The 19,290-nt window shown below is 40.5% G+C and overlaps 1 long non-coding RNA gene across 1 annotated transcript in view; it reads left to right on the plus strand.

Annotated features, from left to right (window-relative positions):
* Nucleotides 1–18,358, plus strand: part of LOC119509394 — a 292,236-nt gene extending 273,878 nt beyond the window's left edge. The window contains exons 5-6 of the long non-coding RNA XR_005211689.1: nucleotides 17,871–18,016; nucleotides 18,309–18,358. This is a non-coding gene — a long non-coding RNA (uncharacterized LOC119509394). The remainder of the gene's footprint in view (nucleotides 1–17,870; nucleotides 18,017–18,308) is intronic.
* Nucleotides 18,359–19,290: the final 932 nt, after the last annotated feature.

Consider the following 19,290-nt stretch of genomic DNA (forward strand, 5'->3'; position numbering starts at 1 on the left):
TTTCCATGTCATATCATTTAATCTTCACAATGGCCCTTCAAGATAGGTATGAGCTGCTTAAGACACAGATTAATAGAGCAGAAGTTTCAGAGAATTTACGAGGTTTACCCAAGGTTACATGGAGAAAAAACCAATTTGTTTGTATGTGTATGTCAAAGAATCACATATATTCTTATTTCTGAATGTTTTCATCTCCCACTCCGTTCATCTCCCACTCTCTTCCCTTACTTCTGGTCCCATCACTTAAGTAAAACAACTCTAACAAAGATTAACAGAAACTTTTATGTGACTAAATTCAATGGATACTTCTCTGCCCTCTTCTTACTTCAGGCGTAGCAGCATCTCACACTTTTTACAGTTCTCTCCTCCTTGAAGCACCCTCTTCTAAAGGGTGCTACACCTGCACTGTTTTCCTCCTTGCTCCCTGACCACTCTGTTCTGTTTCCAGCACATTATACACCCCTCACCCCCGTATTCCTCTCCTCTTATTCTTTTTGCTATTCTTAGATGACCGTATCCATGCCCATCTTCAATGACCAATGATAAGTACATGTCTATGAATATCTCTGGACCAGATCTCTAATTTTTAAGTCAAGTTTAATCTACAGAATTGCCTATTTGATATCACTTCTTTGGATATCAGTACTTCAGGATCAAAATATCAAGACTGAAGTTAGAACACCCCCTACCACCTGCAAATTCAATCAACCAACCAACAACAAAATAAGTAAACAATTAAACATTCTATCTTTTCCATTGTTCTCTGTTACAAGGAATGGCACCACCATGAATCACACTTGTGATTTTACATTTATTTGCATGATTAGTGATGTTAGTTAGCAAGATATTAATTATGTGTCTGTTATCTGCTCCAGCTTTGCACAGAATACTGGGAAGCAACTGTGAACTAGACAGGCAGAGTCACTGTCAAGCATCCAACCTAGTGAGGGGAAACAGACAACAGGAAAGAAATAGGGTAATGTGGTAGGGTGTGGATGAGAGGGCTGCTTTAGCCACAGAGGTCAGGGAAGCACTGTTGAAGAAGAACCAACTGATTTGAGACTTGAGTGATGAAAAGGGGCAGCCACATGACATTGTTGAGGAAGAATATTCCGAACAGAAGCAGCAGCAGCTGTGGAGGTCCTGAGATGGGAATGAGTTTTGTGTATTCTAGGAGTCAACCATAAGCCTGTGTGGCTGGAGTGTAGTGCAAAGAGAAGGATAGTAGAGGGTGATTGAACCAGAGAGTTTTATAAGATAACATTCAAATCACATCTTTGGAGTAGGAAGGAAGCAAAACAACAAAGTAGGAAGCTGAATTTAAAGTTAAAGTTATATTTCTAAGAAGAGTTATACAAATAATGGTTCTTTGTTGCACCTCCTGAAATATGAGGAAAAGAGAAGGAGCCTGGATTATACGTAATCTTAATACTGTCCCACTTGTTTAGGGAAGATTGGAGGGTGTGGTGGGTTTTTACTGAATGTCTCTGAAGTCACACGTGGTGAAAGGGCAAAAACTGATGAGTTCAGAAAATTGGAAGAAGACTGGAAATTTTGCTTAATATGTTCCTTGGATACAAAGGATTGAGCATAGAAATTCTATTGACATCCAATTGCTGGCATGTGCATGCCGATAAGTGTTACCAAATGCCTTCCTAAATAAGTATGGGGTGGTGTGGAAAGAAATCTTTGTCTGATGGCTAAATGGTGAAAGCAGCAAGCCTATTAAGAGAATTACCCTCAGAGGCTGGATGCTAATTGATTTTATGTGCATGTCAAGAAGCCAATCAATGGCAGGCTTGTAGCAAAATAGCAGAGCAAAGAATAATATACGAAGCAGATTCTAGAGAAATGTGGAAAGCATCTGATACTATCACTGGCAATGTCTGGTTTAATGACCACACAGCTGTTCTTTTCATCAGTTTGGCACCCACAAAGTCCAGTGGAGTCTCTTCAATTTGACCATGCAAGCAAAAACAGAATTTTTTTTTTATAAAAAGAAATCAACCTTCTATCTTTATAACTTACATAATGAGTGATGACTGAATTCTTCTTTAAGAACTATGAAATTCTGTGAATTCAGGGACTATGCCTTAGTCATCCATGTCTCCCCAGACCCCACTTTAGAGAGAAAGCCCACTGCATCAGTCAGAGTTCCTATCAGAGAAATAGAAACCCTAGGAGATTTTGTGTATATTATAGGGATTCGATCTCATGAAACTATAGTAACAGGCAAAATGATTTGTCTAGTAGACTAGGCAGACTCAGTCTTGTTTCTGAGTTTGGTGCTGGAACGTGATGTCCACAGAGCAGGTGGTTGGGAAGAGAAGATGGTTATGAAGTGGAGGGAGCAAGGACAAACTGGAACCTGTGCATCTAAGTTGGCACCTTCAAGAATAAACCTGAATGGGTCCCTCACCACCTCCAGGCTTCCATCTTTGATAATGAGAGTGTCCAGCAAGAGAAGCTGGTGCTCCTTTGTTATGGAACTACACACACCTGGGCCAGGATTTGGAGAACTCAGAGCAGGAGATGCAACAGCATCTGGAAGATTTGAAGCCCTGGCTGCTGCCACCCTCCAGCCAGGAAGCCAGAGGTCAGTGGCAGTGGGCAGGAACTACAGTAGCACCTTGCACCCTGCACCAACCTTCTGAGCCTCAGAAGATGCCGGAACTTCACTTCTGCCTTCCACATCTCGGGTTCTGAGCGATGGGTTCTAGTAACTGTAGTTCCAGCTCACCTAAATTGATACAGTACAAATTCCCCACAACCACCAGGAATCTTATGGAGGAAATAAGTAAGCGAATGCAAGAAACAGTGTTTCAGCAAGTATTTTTTAATCTCTCTTTCCAACAGACGGTGAGAACAGTATTTCCCAAGTACTTTTTATAGACCTGCTAAAGGACTGAGTGTTTTACCAGCATTGTTATTTCATTATATCTTCAAAACCATCCTACCACATAGTTACTATTTTTGTTCCCATTACAAGGTTGAAGCAAGAGAGGCAGAAATTAAGTTATTTTATAAAGTTTACATAGGTGGCAAGTAGCTGATCTAGAGAACTAAATTTAGATCTATTGCATTCCAAAGGCCATGCTCTGTCCATTGTACCATGCTGCCCCCTTTGATCTTCTCCATCTTACGTAAAGTTTTCTTCTCCTCTTTCTATCTTCCTTCTCTTCTTAAAAAAAGTGGGGGGGGGGGGTGCCATCCTTTCTTCTCATCTAACTATTAGGGATGACTCAGCTCTAAAATGCTCACTTTTTCAGCAGTGCCTGCCAGAGATGGTGTGAGGCTTAAGCATCAGAAAATAAGGCTAAAAGACAAGAGTAGTGAATTGATTAGCTGTTTGGTGTCAATGCACTTGCTCTTAATTACCATGAAATATCACTTAAAACTCCTTATCAAATTCTTCCTATTATAATATCCATTGAGTGTTGAGTGCCTATTAGGTGTTCTAAGTGATGATAACAAATCCATGGCACAGGTTAAAATGAGGAATACAGTCACAGCCATCTTTTTCATATTCTAGTAGCTATCTGCAAAGCCAGTTTCTGAAAGATAACTAACATTTGATGGATGAAGTCACAGTCTTTGAAGGGTCTCTCCAAAGAGGCTGAGAATGCAGTAATTTTCCCCAAAGGTATTAAGATTGATTATTTCATTTTAATAAAGCAGCAATTAAGTAAATCTCAAAACAGCAAGTTTTACTGACTATATTTATTATATTTAAGCTTTTGTCTGCACAATGTATGCATGTTAAACAAAGTAGTAAAGAGTAGGTCTGATTTTCACACATTTACCTTATTATTATGCTCTTTGCAGATGGGGTCCTACAGAATGCAAGAATCTAACTTATATTAGCAAAATGTTCGTGGAGTTTCCTGCTGCTAATACAGCAGATTCCCTCTCAGGTTATTTTAGATTGTGCATTTGCTACTTTGGTTATCATTTCCTCTCCCCACTTCCCAATGCTTTCTCCTTTTCATCTTAGCTCTTTGGCATTTCCACAGTGAAAATGCTGGGAAACTTATCTGGACTGGGGAATGACATCCCTTAGAGCATGCAGAGCACAAGGTGCCAGGAGGCTTGGCCCATTTACCCTTCTGTAAGGTCGGCTGTGTCCCCAATTTCCCGTACTGCACACCAGATTCTTGACTGCAGTGGCCAGTAGATGTCCACTTGGTCCAGGTCTTTACTAGACACATTCCTTAACCTAGAGCTTCATGGAGACAACAGCAGAATCACAGAAATGACCCCATCCACATCATAGGATGAGAACTTTGATTTAACATGGAGTTTAACTTACACCTACTTTTGTGAATATTGAATTATATGTGATAGCAGATGGGTTTTATGCAAGCGCCAATTCCTCCTCACTGCGTGAATTAGTCTTTTGTAATGGTTTGGAATGTTTCTTTCTTTCGTTGACCAGGGTCTATTGATTCCTTTTTCATGTTCCTTGGGTTTATTACCTGTAGTCTCTACTTCTTTTGAAACTTTACTTAGTTTTACTTTATGAAGTTTCTTAAAGGGAAGTTGCTTCCTTCAATCTTTCTGAAGGTGATCTGCTATCAATTACCCTTTATCCTGGAGATCCTGCCCTGAGTGCCTAGGTTCTCTGTCTTCTGTTTCTTTGCTTGTTTCCATTCTTCAATCTCCACAGTCTGTTGCAAAACTTTCCATGTACTGAATCGCTGCCATGTATTACCTCTCACTTTCACTGTAAACTTGCAGAGTGGTGTGATCGTCTCTGTTTTGTAAATCAAAAAAAACAAGCCTCAGAGAAATTCAAGGACTTCCCTAAGATCACACAATAGGGATTTCAAAATATCTCTATGTAACTTTAAGATCCAGGATGACCAAAGGGGTGTTTTACCTTTTTCCCATTAGAAGTAACTTCTAGACTGGAAAGAAATATATATTGGTTTCAAGGCATGGGCAGTCAGACTGCTTGGGTTCAGACCATGGCTTTACTATCTTATCAACTTTTGTAAGGTACTTGAGCTCTGTGAGACACAGTTTCCTCATCTGTCAAGTGGACACAGTCATATTAACTACCTCTCCGGAATAGTCTCAGGACTAGATGCAGTATTATGTGCAATATGCTTAGGACAGTGTCTGGCACATAGGAAAAGTTCCATAAATGTTAGCTGCTATTATTGCTGTCATTTCCTAGCTGAAAATTAGTCTTCTGCTACTCAGAAACATGGGTGCCTTGATGTTTACTCTGAAATGTCAATGAAAGTCTTTCATGATTGTAGGACTTCAAAGATTTGAATGTTTAACCATTTCATATCCACTGTCATATGGCCATACTTAGGCTGGAAAGAAAGGAACTTTTTTTTTTTTAATAGGTGCTTTTCAAGTTAAGTCATTATTACCACTTTTTTTCTTCTGTCCAGACGCTGTTCTTAAGCGTGTAGTGGAATATTCATCATTTACTACACAATGTATGAAGTAAGCTCATCCTATAAACCCCATTCCTGGAGAACAACCTTGGCTTGGCTTTGTCTCTAAATGTGAGGATTAGAGTCCAAGATTGACTCTCTGGAACAGCTGACCAGACAGCAGTGAACAAATCACCCTCCAGCAGGAAAAATTCCCGGACGATCCGGGCAGGATCAGGGCTCTCAGTTCCCGTAAATCTCCGACCAACCATTGCCCCTCTTTCTGGGAACCACCACCATTGCTTTCCATTTTTTTTTTTCTCTCCCTCCTTGTCTTTCTCCCTCCCTGCCTTCCTTTCTCTTTCCCTCCTTCCTTCCTTTCTTCTAAGAAGAAATGGATTCAGACATCAAAACCAAAATACAAAGCTAAACCTGTGGTATACCCAGTGTCTTTAATCCTGCGTGTGCTGTGTGCGTGCAAATTTGGAAAGTTAGGACCTCGAGGGCAGGGACTGTGTCTGATGCTGCTCTGAGCAATGCCCAAAACACCGAGAGCTTTGCACTCTATGTCAAGTCCACAGAGTCAGTGAGGAAAGTAATGTTCTCACGAAAAAACACAAACAAGAACCCAAACCCACATATTCAATATGGTATTAATCTCACTCTGTGCCCTACCACATTGGCTGGAAGACCCCAGATATATTTGGAGAAAAAATATTGAAACAGTGATCAGAAAAGAAATGAAATGCTGGAGCCTTCTATTTTGGTTGCAAAGATGATCTCTGCAAAGGGAGGAGTAGAAGGAGGACTGTTTGACTTGACCAACACTCTCTTCTCTTCTCTGTTGCACAAAGTCTACTAAATGCATCCATTTTAAATATTGAGGTTGATCCTAAATTGTTCTTTTTGAATTAAGTATTTCCTACTGTTTCTCTACACTAGAAAATTCCTCACCTTGATGAGGTGAGTCAGCCTTTCCCACTCCTCTTTTTAGCTCCTTTTCCAGTTCTCTATTTAGCACATTAAGTGAGTTGTCCCTCAGCCAGTGGTTTCCAAGCACAGATCTATGACAAAATTTCACTGGTATGAGGTGAAATGAGAAAAATAGGGATTATGTAGGGACTTTTGCTAAAGGAAGGGCATTGATGCTGAGGTTATGTAATTCCTATATTTTTGTGACAAAGACACTTTTCTTTTATGAAATGATCTACTAAAGTGAAAAGTCAAGGAAACACGGTCTTGAATTTGGGAAAGGAGAAACAAATGAACTGCTCTAGTCTATGCATGTGTGTGTGCGTGTGTGTTTATGACCAGACACCCACCTCCAGGGATCGTGTTACTGGACAGTCCCTCCTGGAGGCTTCTAAAAGGAGATATGGTGGGGAGTGTTGACTCTAGCCAGATACTGCTAAAGCAGATGAGCTCCCGAAACAGAAGGGATAGCTACTCCATCCTTACAGACAAACCTTTAAGCTTCACATTCTTTTTTTGGGATGTAGTTCCTTGCTCTAGGCTGCCCTTGGTGTCCTTTTTAACCTGAATTCACCTGGATAAAATTGAAAATGTGCTGTGATTATTTTCCTAATAATTATGATACTTTAAATAAACATTGTTGTTCAATTTCTCTGGAAAACAGAGTGTGAGGCAAGGCTTGATTGATGATGCTTTATTGGAAATTGCAATCCCAAGACAGTAAAAAATGATAGAAAAAAAGAAGGACTTTTACATATGTATTTCATTTAATCATCTCAATGGAAATAAGGCAAGTTAGTGATGTAACTGAAATTTTGAGAGGCTGCTTTTAAATGCCAATTTTGGATGTCTTCAGTGTTTACCTAATAAATAAATGAGTGGATGTGCTCAGGAGGGTGAATGACTGGCCCAGGTTTATCTACCTGGGGAGTGGCAGAGCCATATTCAAAATCGCGCTTGACTCCTGAGCCCATGGGCTTCCTCCACTCTGTGGTTTGGCAGCACAGAGCTTCTTTTTGAAGAATATCTGGGACAAGCATTATTATTTTAATTCTGGAGAAAGAGGAAACAGATGCACTGGACAGCCTAGTACTCTGTCTGCAAACAACTATAACAGACAGCATGTAGGGGGAGATGAGGTTTAAAAAAAGCATAGGAGAATCCTGGAGATTGCACGGGACAGAGAGCATGGGGCATTGGTTCTAGACCCTGCTCTGCAACCAGTTACAGTGGGATCTCAGAAAAGTAAAACCTCCTCAGGGTTCAATCACCTCATCTGCAAAATGAAGCAGGTGGAATAGGTGCTCTCTGAGGCTCCTTGGCCCTCTCCCATTTGCTCAGTTTGGGAATAAAGCAATCACTTGGAGAAGCTCAAGAAGGTAGTGAGATTCCAGAGGGGCTGAACCAGTCCACTAGCCTCAAATGGTCCCTTTCACTGCCTGATGTCCCTAGTATTAGCAGATTTTGCGTTTTGAAGTGTATCTTCTGGAGCCTACTAAAATGCAGATTAATCCTAGCCCTACCCTGCTTCCTAATGAAGTAACCCTTGGGAAATATTATATCTTATTTTATATCTTATAGTACACAAGCTATTAGGTACCTTAATTATATATTATATAACATATATAAGAAATATATCTTATGTCTTAAGCTCTGTTACATCTTAGCATGTATTTTGTCAGGGCAGAGGAGTCAGAAACTCTGGTATGCATCAGGTGTTCAATGTATTTGTTAAGCAAATGGATGGATGAATCAATAATTGTGAAAAAAAAAAGAGGAGTGCAGGGATAAGGTGTGCGGGCATGCAAAACATTGTTAGGGTAGTAGTAGAAGGGTGGGCCCTAGAAGGGTGTACAAAGATAACATCTCCAAAGGTACATTTGCCGACTTCACACTTATACACCTGGGGCTAGCATGGCACTCCATTCCATCCTCCTTCTTTATCATTCATTCATTTGTTGAACACCTAACTTGTGCCAGATACTGTAGTCAATATCAGGGATTTTAATGGTGAGTGAATATGATGGACTGACTCTCCTCTCCATAGAGAGATTTGACTGATTTTTCACCTAATGCTCACACAGCTGAGTGGACACCAGGTTTTCTACCCACTTTCCTATTCCTGATGTCCTTCTGCATTCACATCAAATTCAAGAGAGTTCAAATTCTCCCTGCATCCAACTTCCCAACCTTCATTACTTTGAAAACTAGCTTAACTAAAAACCTTTTCTTGGTTTCCCTATCTTGGAGAAATGCTGCCCCCTTCTGGAATATTGGCAGAAATATAAAACGACTGGCTTGAAGTGAAAATTCTCACAGTTCATGGAATGTTTGAAGGAACTCTAGTTAAATTCCATTGTTTTATCAGTGGGGAATGTGATGCTTGGGAAGGTCAACTTGCCTGCCCATGTCTTGGCAGAGAGGACAGTTACTGGCAACAGGGAATGAAAGAGGGGACTGAAACCTATGTATTCTGATTGTTAATTCATGGTACTTCCTTTTAAGCTTAATAGCTTGGGAATGTGGTTGTGGATGATTTTATTGGTCCTATGTGTGTATTTACACGTTTCCCCCTTATTTTCCATCACAGCCAGCCCATGTACTCACCCTTTCCCTATTTCCTGTCCTATAACATAGTGATGGGCAGTTTCACCTTGAGAACTGTCTCAAGCAGTCTGTGTATCTGTGTGTCTTCTACATTTTGTTTTTCTGATGCCTGATATCTTCTCTAGATTGCTGGGTATAAGAGCTAATATAGTAGTGTAAAAATCCTTTCCTTACTTATGAATTAGGTCTATAGAACGTGATCTCATGTTATATTCCCTTCCACTCAGGCAATCAATCATTCAGCGAGCATTTATTGACCAGCTACTATGTGTAAGATGTTGTGAATACAGAAGAAGGAGGAGGAGGAGAAAGAGGAGGGGGTTGAGAAGAAGAAGAAGGAGAAGGAGAAGAAAAGAGGAGCAGCAGAAGGAGGAGGAAGAGAAGGGGGAAAGGGAGATCTCTGTTCTCTAGGATTTATCATTTTGGGGGGAAAGAAAGAAAAGCAAATGAAGGATAAGTGGTAGCAGTGTGAGGGCTCAAAGAGGAGCCCTCAAAGCAAGGAGGGAGGCATCTAACTCAGACTACAGGAGAGAGGGAGGCTGCCCAGAGGAGGTGGTTTGGGGCATCCCTTCCAGGTTTGGGGGGATTATGTCTAAAATAAAGGGGGTGCACATGTCAAACTGCAAGTAAAGTTTCATGGACGTTTCTATTCATCTCTTCACCCCTTGAGAGACTTCAGAGATGTATAAATCACAAAGTGGAAAAAATATATACTCAGTGATCACTGAAATTCAAGGAAAATAGCATCTGATATAATGTATGAGACCAAATTTTACATGTCAAATAAATCATTCACAAACCTCACTTTTAATAAAGTTGTGATAGTATCTAATGTTCTGTCCATCTACTTCTACAATTGACAGGCATATATTTATACAGTTTAAATTCATTCTATGGTTTGTAAAGCCCTTTGCTTTGCTGAGGATCGGTGTGAACTTGTAATTAGCAAATTCTGTAGGGTGTCTAGTAAAGAAAAAGCCAAAATGAAACCTGGAAAATACCTAAAAGTGATGTGGCCAATCAGTGAACTTGATGCTTGCAAAGTGTTCTGAGAATGAAGGATACTTATCTGTGTTAACAATGCCTTGAAGTCTGTTTTAGTGCATTTTAGTGGAATGTAATTTTGATTACAAGAAATTTGATTGGAAGAAAAGGAGAGGTAGTTAGTGTCTAGATGGATCTTGGGCAAGTCATTTAATCCCTCCCAGACCTTGATACAGGGCTAGCTCTGGCCCATATGATTCCTTTGTGCAAATTACAAAAAGGCGCCCTCCTGTGGGTGGGCATAGGCCTGTAGGTGCTAGGCTTGGTGAGCAGAACGTGGAATGGCTCTCAGCCTTCTCTTGCCCCCTAGTCTGGTCCCCTTGTGCAGCGAATGACCTGTCAAGTATATGCAGACACCCCGGCTTTCTACATCAACAGTAAAATGAAGTTCATATTTGCCTTGTGTAGCTCACAAGGTTGATGTGGGGATCTCATGAAAAAAAATACATGTGTGTACATACATACATGGAGAGTTGTATTCTACAGAATGTTATGCTACATGTTTGGAAGAGGGAGTTCAGAGAGAGTGTCATATCAACAATCGCAGATACTCTCATTAAAGGGAGATGCTCAGGAGAGGAGAACTTGCAGTTGCTAATTAGACACCTGCTATAAATATTATTCAGAATGGCCTGAGGATGTACCTGCCCTGTGGAGCACCACAACACTGGTTTCTTGAAAGCCTTCTCTTGTTTGCAACCAAAATTCCAGACAGATTCCGAAGCCTGTGGACAAAATTACAGGTGGCTGCAAAAAGAGGACAGTGCTGGCAGCTGATGGCAGTGGGTTCTGGAGCCATCTGGATCCAGTAAGCATGCCAGAGGCACCAGCTGAGCCCAGGGCTCACGTCTCCCTTTTTTGTTCCCACACACCCCAAACAGTCACTATTTCATCTAGAAGAATTAGCTCAGCGTGTATCTGTTTCAAAAATATTTCCAATAATTAGGTTTTATGTTTTAAGGTTCAGTTCAATTTAGGAGCATTCAAATTACTGAGGTGAAGTAATTAAGTTTTCATCCTTTAGGCAAAAACCAAAGATGTATTCTGATTTTACACAGACACTCATACACTCAAATTTAATAGGCATGTTCCCAACCTAGGGCCTTTAAACTTATGGTTTTTCTGCCTGGAATGTTCTTCCCTAAATATCCACACTAATAACCCCTCATCTCCTTCAACTCTTTGTGGTTTGGATTAATGATGCAGATGCGCAATAAATATTTACTGAATTAAATTGATCATTGAAGGTGGTAGAAATTGGTGACACACCTAAAAATATCTTGGACCTAATAAATTTTTTTTAAATTACTTGCAAAGCTATCTCTAGAATTCTGCCTTCTTCTTAAGGCTAATGGTTGTTAAATTTCCATTATTCAAACATAAAATTAACTGAAAAGTATTTACAAGGTTTGGCACTGGTGCAGAAGGTTAACAACAGAGTGGTATGAGAAAACTACCCATTATGTATTGTACCAGTTTGCCAATGCTGCCACATTGCAAAATACCAGAAATGGATTGCCTTTTATAAAGGGGGTTTATTTGGTTACACAGTTGCAGTCTGAAGGCCATAAAGTACCCAAGGTAAGACATCAATATCTGGCACCTTCACTGAAGGATGGCCATTGGTGTCCACTTGCTTCCAGGTGGCATTTCAAAATGGCATTCTCCAAAATGTCATGTCAGCTTCCAACGGCTGTATTCGAAATGTGTCTCTCAGCTATAGCTGCTCTCTCAGCTCCTGTGCATTCTTCAAAGTGTCCCTTTTGGCTGTAGCAAGCTCACTTCTTATGTCTGAGCTTATACAGTGCTCTAGCAAACTAATCAAGGCCCACATCAAATGTGCAGGGCCACATCTCCATGGAAATTATCCAATCAGAGTTATCACCTACAGTTGGTTGGGTCACATCTCCAGAAACAATCAAAGAATTACAATCTAATCAACACTAATACGTCTACCCACACAAGACTGCATCAAAGATAATGGCATCTTGGGTGACATAATACATTCAAAATTAATGACTATATTTAATAGGAATATCTTACCAACTGTACACTAATACTAGGGATGAATAATTAGCAGCTGATAAGAGTTCTGGGATGTATTTTATATATATATATATTTTATTGAGATGGTTCACATACCATACAACTATCCAAAGATCCGTGTACAATCAATTGCCCATAGTACCATCATACAGCTGTGCATCCATCAACACAATTAATTATTTTTTCAATTTTTAGAACATTTTCATTACTCCAGAAAAGAAATAAAGAAAACAAAGGAAACTCAAATCCTCCTATACCCCTAACCAACCCCCATCCATTATTGATTCATAGTTTTGGTATAGTACATTTGTTGCTGTTGATAAAAGAATGTTAAAATACTACTAACTATAGTATATAGTTTGCAATAGGTATATATTTTTTTCCTATATGCCTCTCTATTATTAACTTCTAGTTATAGTGTCATACACATGTTCCAGTTCATGAGAGAGATTTCTAATATTTGTATAGTTAATCATGGACATTGTCCACCACAATGTTTTATACATTCCCATCTTTTAACCTCCAACTTTCCTTCTGGTGACTATGTGACTCTAAGCTTATTCTTTCCACCACCTTCACACACCCTTCAGCACTGTTAGTCTTTCTCACAACATGATACTGTCACCTCTGTCCATTTTCAAATGTTTAAGTTCACCCTAGTTGAACATTCTGCTCATAATAAGCAACCGCTCCCCATTCTTTAGCCTCATTCTATATCATGGTAACTTATATTTCATGTCTATGAGTTTACATATTATAATTAGTTCATATCAGTGAGACTCTGCAATATTTGCCTTTATGTTCTGTCTTATTTTACTCAATATAGTGCTCTCAAGATTTCTTCATCTACCCATTTCTTTTAAGACAGTTTTATTCATACACTATGCATTCCATCCTAAGTAAACAATCGTTAGTTCCCTGTATAGTCACATATTTTTGCATTCAGCACCATCGCCACTGTTTATATAAAGGCTTCTACATTTCTTCCACGAAGAAGGAAGAGGAGTCAAAGAAGGCAGAGAAACGAAAGAAGAAGAGAAAGAGAGAGAAAACAAAAAACAAAAGAACAACACACGACAGCTAGAAAGCAACAAAAGGAAAGCTAGCATTAACCTGCAGTAGAAGAAAGAGTCAGACCACATCACCAATGCCAGGAGTCCCATACCCTTCCCCTATTCCCTACCCCCCACCCCCTATATGCATTTAGCTTTTGTATATTGCCTTTGTTATATTAAAGGAAGCATAATATAATGTTTCCATTTATAGTCTCTAGTTTGCATTGATTGTATTTTCCCCCAAATCCCACCCCATTTTTAACACCTTGCAATGTTGACATTCATTTGTTCTACCTCATGTAAAAACATATTTGTACCTTTTATTACAATCGTTGAGCACCCTAGGTTTCCCTGAGTTACACAGTCCCAGTCTTTATCCTTCACCTTTTGTTCTGGTGTCCCACATGATCCCAGCCTTCATCTTTCAACCATACTCCGTTATCTTTGTTCAGTGTACTTACATTACTGTGTTACTATTTCCCAAAATTGTTTTCCAAACCCCTCACTCTTGTCTTTTCCTTTAATGTTTCCTGTAGAGCAGGTATCTTGTTCACAAACTCTGTCATTGTCTGTTTGTCAGAGAATATTTTAAGCGCTCCCTCATATTTGAAGAATAGTTTTGCCAGATACAGGATTCTTGGTTGGTGGTTTTTCTCTTTCAGTATCTTAAATATATCACCCCACTTCCTTCTTGCCTCCATGGTTTCTATTGAGAAATCCACACATAGTCTAATCAAACTTCCTTTGTATGTGATGGATCACTTTTCTCTTGCTGCTTTCAGGGTTCTCTCTTTATCTTTGATGTTTAATAATCTGATTATTAAGTGTCTTGGCGCAGGCCTATTCAGATCTATTCTGTTTGGGGTATGCTGTGCTTCTTGGATCTGTAATTTTATGTCTTCCATAAGAGATGGGAAATTTTCATTGATTGTTTCCTCTGTTATTGCTTCTGCCCCTTTTCTCTTTTCTTCTTCTGGGACACCAATGACATGTACATTCTTGTTTTTTGTTTTCTCCTTAAGTTCTCAGAGATGTTGCTTATATTTTTCCATTCTTTTCTCTGTTCTTTTGTGTGTAGGCTTTCAGGTACCTTGTTCTCCAGTTCCTGAGTGCTTTCTTCTGCCTCTTGCGATCTGCTGTTGTATGTTTCCATTGTGTCTTTCATCTCTTGTGTTGTGCCTTTCATTTCCATAGATTCTGCCAGTTGGTTTTTCGAACTTTCAATTTCTACCTTATGTACGCCCTGTGTTTTCATTAGATGCTTTATCTCTTTCACCATATCTTCCCTCAGCTTTTTGAATTGACTTAGTATTAGTTGTTTCAATTCCCGTATCTCAGTTGAAGTGTAAGTTTGTTCCTTTGACAGGGCAATAACTTCATTTTTCTTGGTGTAGGTTGTAGTTTTCTGTTGTCTAGGCATGGTTTCCTTGGTTACCCCAATCAGGTTTCCCCAGACCAAAATAGGCTCAGGTCCCAGAAGGAAGAACTATTCAGTAACCAGTTTCTCTGAGGGTGTGTCTTAGAAAATTGGTACACCCTGTGAGGCCTCAGGTCACTGTGCTTTTCTTCCCAGCAGGTGGCACCTGTCATCCTGTAGCTCCAGACTGGTAAGGAGGTGTGGCCAGTGGGTGTTTTTCCCCAGGCTCTGGGGTCTGTTTCTGAATGCAAGGCAGATAGTAGAGCTGGGCCCCACCTCTTCCCTTTAGGGAAAATAGACCCCCTGGAGAGAGGTCATTAGCATTTGAGATCTCTCTCTGCCTGTGCTATCTCTACCCTTGTCTGGGTCAGAGCGCTGGGAATTGAACATGGCTGAGGCTTTCTCCTCTGAGCTGAAACAGGGACAGAAAGCCCCCTTCAGGGCCAGCCTGTGGTCACCCTCCAGCTCTCCAAGGTCAGTCATCACCCAGACCTCTGTCTGCTTGTTGGGGATTCGTAGCCCGTATCAAGCAGTCCACATTTGTTAATTAAAATCCCAGTTGGAGCTCAGCTGAGCTGTGTTCACTTGCTCAGAGAGAGTGTTAATTAAAACCCCCAGTTGGAGCTCAGCTGAGCTGTGTTCACTGGCTCAGAGAGAGCTGCTCTCTAGCACTGTGAGTCTTTGCAGCTCAGGCCATGGTGGGAGGGGGCTCCCAGCTTGGATCCACAGTTTTTACTTACAGATTTTATGCTGCCATCTCAGGCATTCCTCCCAATTCCGCTTGGTATATGATGAGTGGATGGTCACGTTTGTCCTCCTGCCATTATTCTGGATTATTTACTAGTTGTTTCTGGTTGTTTATTGGTTGTTCCAGGGGGACTAACTAGCTTCCACGCCTCTCTGTGCCACCATCTTAGATCTTCCCCTCTGGGATGTATTATGTTGTGATAATTATTTAAAGCTGAGAGTGATGATGATTGTACAACTAAGTGAAGATAATGTAAGAAACTGATTATTTATCTTGGAATAGAATATATATAAGTGAAGTTAAGAATCAACTACTTAATAAATCAAGCCCTTGACTTAAGGCTTGCTTCTGTGAAATTTAGGGTTGTAAATAGGAGGCTGAGCCCTCCAGGGAGCCTCTTTTGTTTCTCAGATGTGGCCTTTCTCTTTCTAAACCCAACTCAGCAAATAAATTCATTAACCTCCCCCATGAGGGACATGACTCCCAGGGGAATGAATCTTCCTGGCAACGTGGGACATGACACCCAGGAATGAGCGTGGCCCTGGCAGTGAGGGATTGAAAATGCCTACTTGACCAAAAGGGGGAAAAAGAAAGGTAAGCTGAGGTCACAGTGGCTGAGAGATCCCACATAGAGTTGAGAGGCTATCCTGGAGGTTTCTCTTATGCAAGCTCCAGCTAGACATCCCATGGCCACAGTATGCCATGCCCTTACCAAAAGTAGTCCCGAAATACCTAGGTCCCTAACTGAGATTCTATAAAAGATTCACTCACTAAGTTTTATCTTTCAGAAACTTAAAATCCACCAGAGTGTTCCTATACCAGACAAATCATAAAACCCAGAGGCAACAGCCTCTTTAAGATCAACAATCAGATGCAGCCCCCTTCCCCATACCATCGACACCCCCTTTCAATATGAGCGATTTAGGGTGCTCACTGCCTAGACATCCCTGAAGATGGAGAAAGAGATTAAGTGACAGGAAGGGGTAGCAACAAACAAGATAAGGTTTAACAAAGGTCTATGAATACTGAAACTTTATATACATTTTTGGGTGCTGGGGTGTTGGAATGGCTGGAAGGAGGTGGAACTGTAGCCTATAACATCTTTTGGGATTTGCTCTATAGCTGCTCATTGAATTGTGCCTTGAAGGTCTTCACCTTTCTGTATATACCTTGTATTGCATAATAGGGAAGAGATTGAGACTGTGGAACTATAACCCATAACAATTTTTGAAATTACCTATGTAATTACTTGTTGAGCTGTACATCGAGAGTTGACACCTTTCTGTATGTATGTTATATTTTACAATAATGGAAATGGCTGAAGTTGTGGAACTGTAACCCAAGACATTCTTTGAAATTTGCTCTCTAACTACTTGCAAAATCATACTTTGAAAGTTATCATTGTTGTGTATATGTTAAAGTTCACAATAAAAAAAATAAAAATAAATTAACTGGAAAGAACATCAGTATTTTCCCCAAGTGCCTTTGCTCACTGATAACCTGGCAGACAAGCAAGCCAACTCCTATGCTTGGTAAAAACCTCTGGAAATACCAGGTCTGTGAGTGTGTTTGTGTACGTGTGTGTGTGTGTGTATAAGAACACCTGAAATTCCTGGCGGCATCCAAGGTGTAAGATGAAAAAGACACAGAGTGGTCTTGATCTAGAGGCTTTGGGCAGTCCTTCCTCTTGAAGCCTTGAAACACTGTTTTCCCATGCACTTCATACTCTCATTATTTTTATGCTCCCACCCTTTCCAAAGAAATCTTTAAAATTACTTGGACTGGCCAAATAACGGTGGGAATCATATTCTTTAGAAGCAGACACAATGAAATTTTAGCAGTGGGCTTAAATTTTACATAGACAATCTGTCATGCCTTTGGTAGCCATAATCTGGTCTGAAAGCCTATAGCTGCATTGTAGTATGCCTACATTGTTAAAAACAAACCACTTCATTATTTGATTTTTTGAACAATATAACAATATTATGATGTGTCCAGTCAAATTATCTTGGTAATATGTCAGATTTACCTCTTACTAGCAGTGCGATTTTAGGCAAGTCACATAACTTCTCTGGGTCTCAGGTTTTCATCTGTAAAATGGGGTAGTAACAAGATAACTTCATAGAGGTGTTGAAATTTTATGAGATTGCTTTATAAAATGCTTAGCACTGTGCCTGGCATGTAGCAAATGCCTAATAAATGGTAGCTATAATTATATATTAGCATAGGCTGTGTTTTAATGTATCCTTAAATGCTTCTTCCCCAATATTACTTAACATTTGCTTTGCCTTTCTATCTAAAAGGGTTACTTAGCAATCTTTATGAAACCATTGCCTTTGTAGATCACCAGAAAAGGGTTTAGAGACCATGATGTTGCTCTCACTAGTCTGCCAGATTCGTATCTTAACATGTGATAAGAATAGGAATTTGTGGTATCACTGGCGAGCTTTTCCAAAATCTCAATATATTGTTTGAAGCCAGGCCAAGTCTTGCCACCACATGCTGTAACTATCTGCCATATGGAACTGCATATGACATCTGGTGTCCCTGAATCTGTTTTCTTCCTCTCATTTGTTACTTTTCTCTTTCAGAATGTCAATAATTCAAGGGGAAGGAAGAAGCAATATTCATGTGTTATCTACTCTATGCTGGAAATTGAGCTGGTCACTCTAGTTCACCACAACCCTGCAAACAAATATTACCTCCCATTGTACAAATGAGACATTGAAATGGAGAGGTAAGTGATTTACCCAAAGTTATACAGTTATTAAGTGATCAGTCTGAGATTTCATTCCTGGTTTCTCTTGCTCTAAAGCCCCTCACTCTGTAACATAAAAGGCTGCCCCCTGAGAGGCAAAAGGAAACAACATTTCTCTGTTCTAAGCAGTCTGTTACTCCTACTCAAAACACTCTTTCCTTTCTTCCACTTATCACAATTCTGCGTAGTTTTCAGGTGTTGGCACAAGTGCTGCCTCAGTCCCTATTTAACTGATCTAACCTACCATGATCTTTTTCTCCTTTTGTTTTAGAGCCAGCACACTTACTGGTTGTGCCAGTTTGAATGTATTATGTCCCCCTGAATGCCGTTATCTTTGATGTAATCTTGCGTGGGTGGACCTATCAGAGTTAATTAGATTGTAATTCTTTGAGTGTTTCCATGGAGATGCATCCCACCCGACTGTGGGTGATGACTCTGATTGGATAATTTCCATGGAGGTTTTGGCCCTCCCATTGGGTGGGTCTGAATTTAATTACTGGAGCACTATATAAGATCAGACAGAAGGAGCAAGCTGCTACAGCCAAGAGGGACTCTTTGAAGAAAGCACAGGAGCTGCAGATGAGAGAGTTTGAAGATGGCTGTTGAAAGCAGACTCTTGCTCTGGAGAAGCTAAGAGAGGACAAACAACCCAAGAGCAACTAAGAGTGACATTTTTGAGGAACTGCAGCCTAGAGAGGAACATCCTGGGAGAAAGCCATTTTGAAACCAGAACTTTGGAGCAGACGCCAGCCACGTGCCTTCCCAGCTAACAGAGGTTTTCCGGACACCTTTGGCCATCCTCCAGTGAAGGTACCCGATTGTTGATGTGTTATCTTGGACACTTTATGGCCTTAAGACTGTAACTGTGTAACAAAATAAACCCCCTTTAATAAAAGCAAGTACATTTCTGGTGTTTTGCATTCCGGCAGAATTAGCAAACTAGAACACTGGTGAGGCGCAGGGAGAGGCTGGGGGGCTCTCAACCAGGATGAAAGAGGGAGGGAAGTAATGGTGGTGGAATAGTCCCAGACCACCTTGCAGTCTTGCAAAAGTTTGGCAAGGCTGTTGAGGAGTTCTCCAGCCAAAACCTCTTACTGGAAGGAGTCCCTCTTCTCTTAGGCAAGACTCTGCCTCAGTATCCCCATTGCACTCAGTCGTTGGCTGGCATCAGCCAGTGGGAGGCACAGCCTCAGCACCCACACAGGGATGGGTTTCAGAGGGCAGTAGTTGAGGCCCTTTGAAAAATACAGCTG

Source organism: Choloepus didactylus, chromosome 14 (genome assembly GCF_015220235.1).
Source record: "Choloepus didactylus isolate mChoDid1 chromosome 14, mChoDid1.pri, whole genome shotgun sequence".
Taxonomy (NCBI): Eukaryota; Metazoa; Chordata; class Mammalia; order Pilosa; family Megalonychidae; genus Choloepus; species Choloepus didactylus.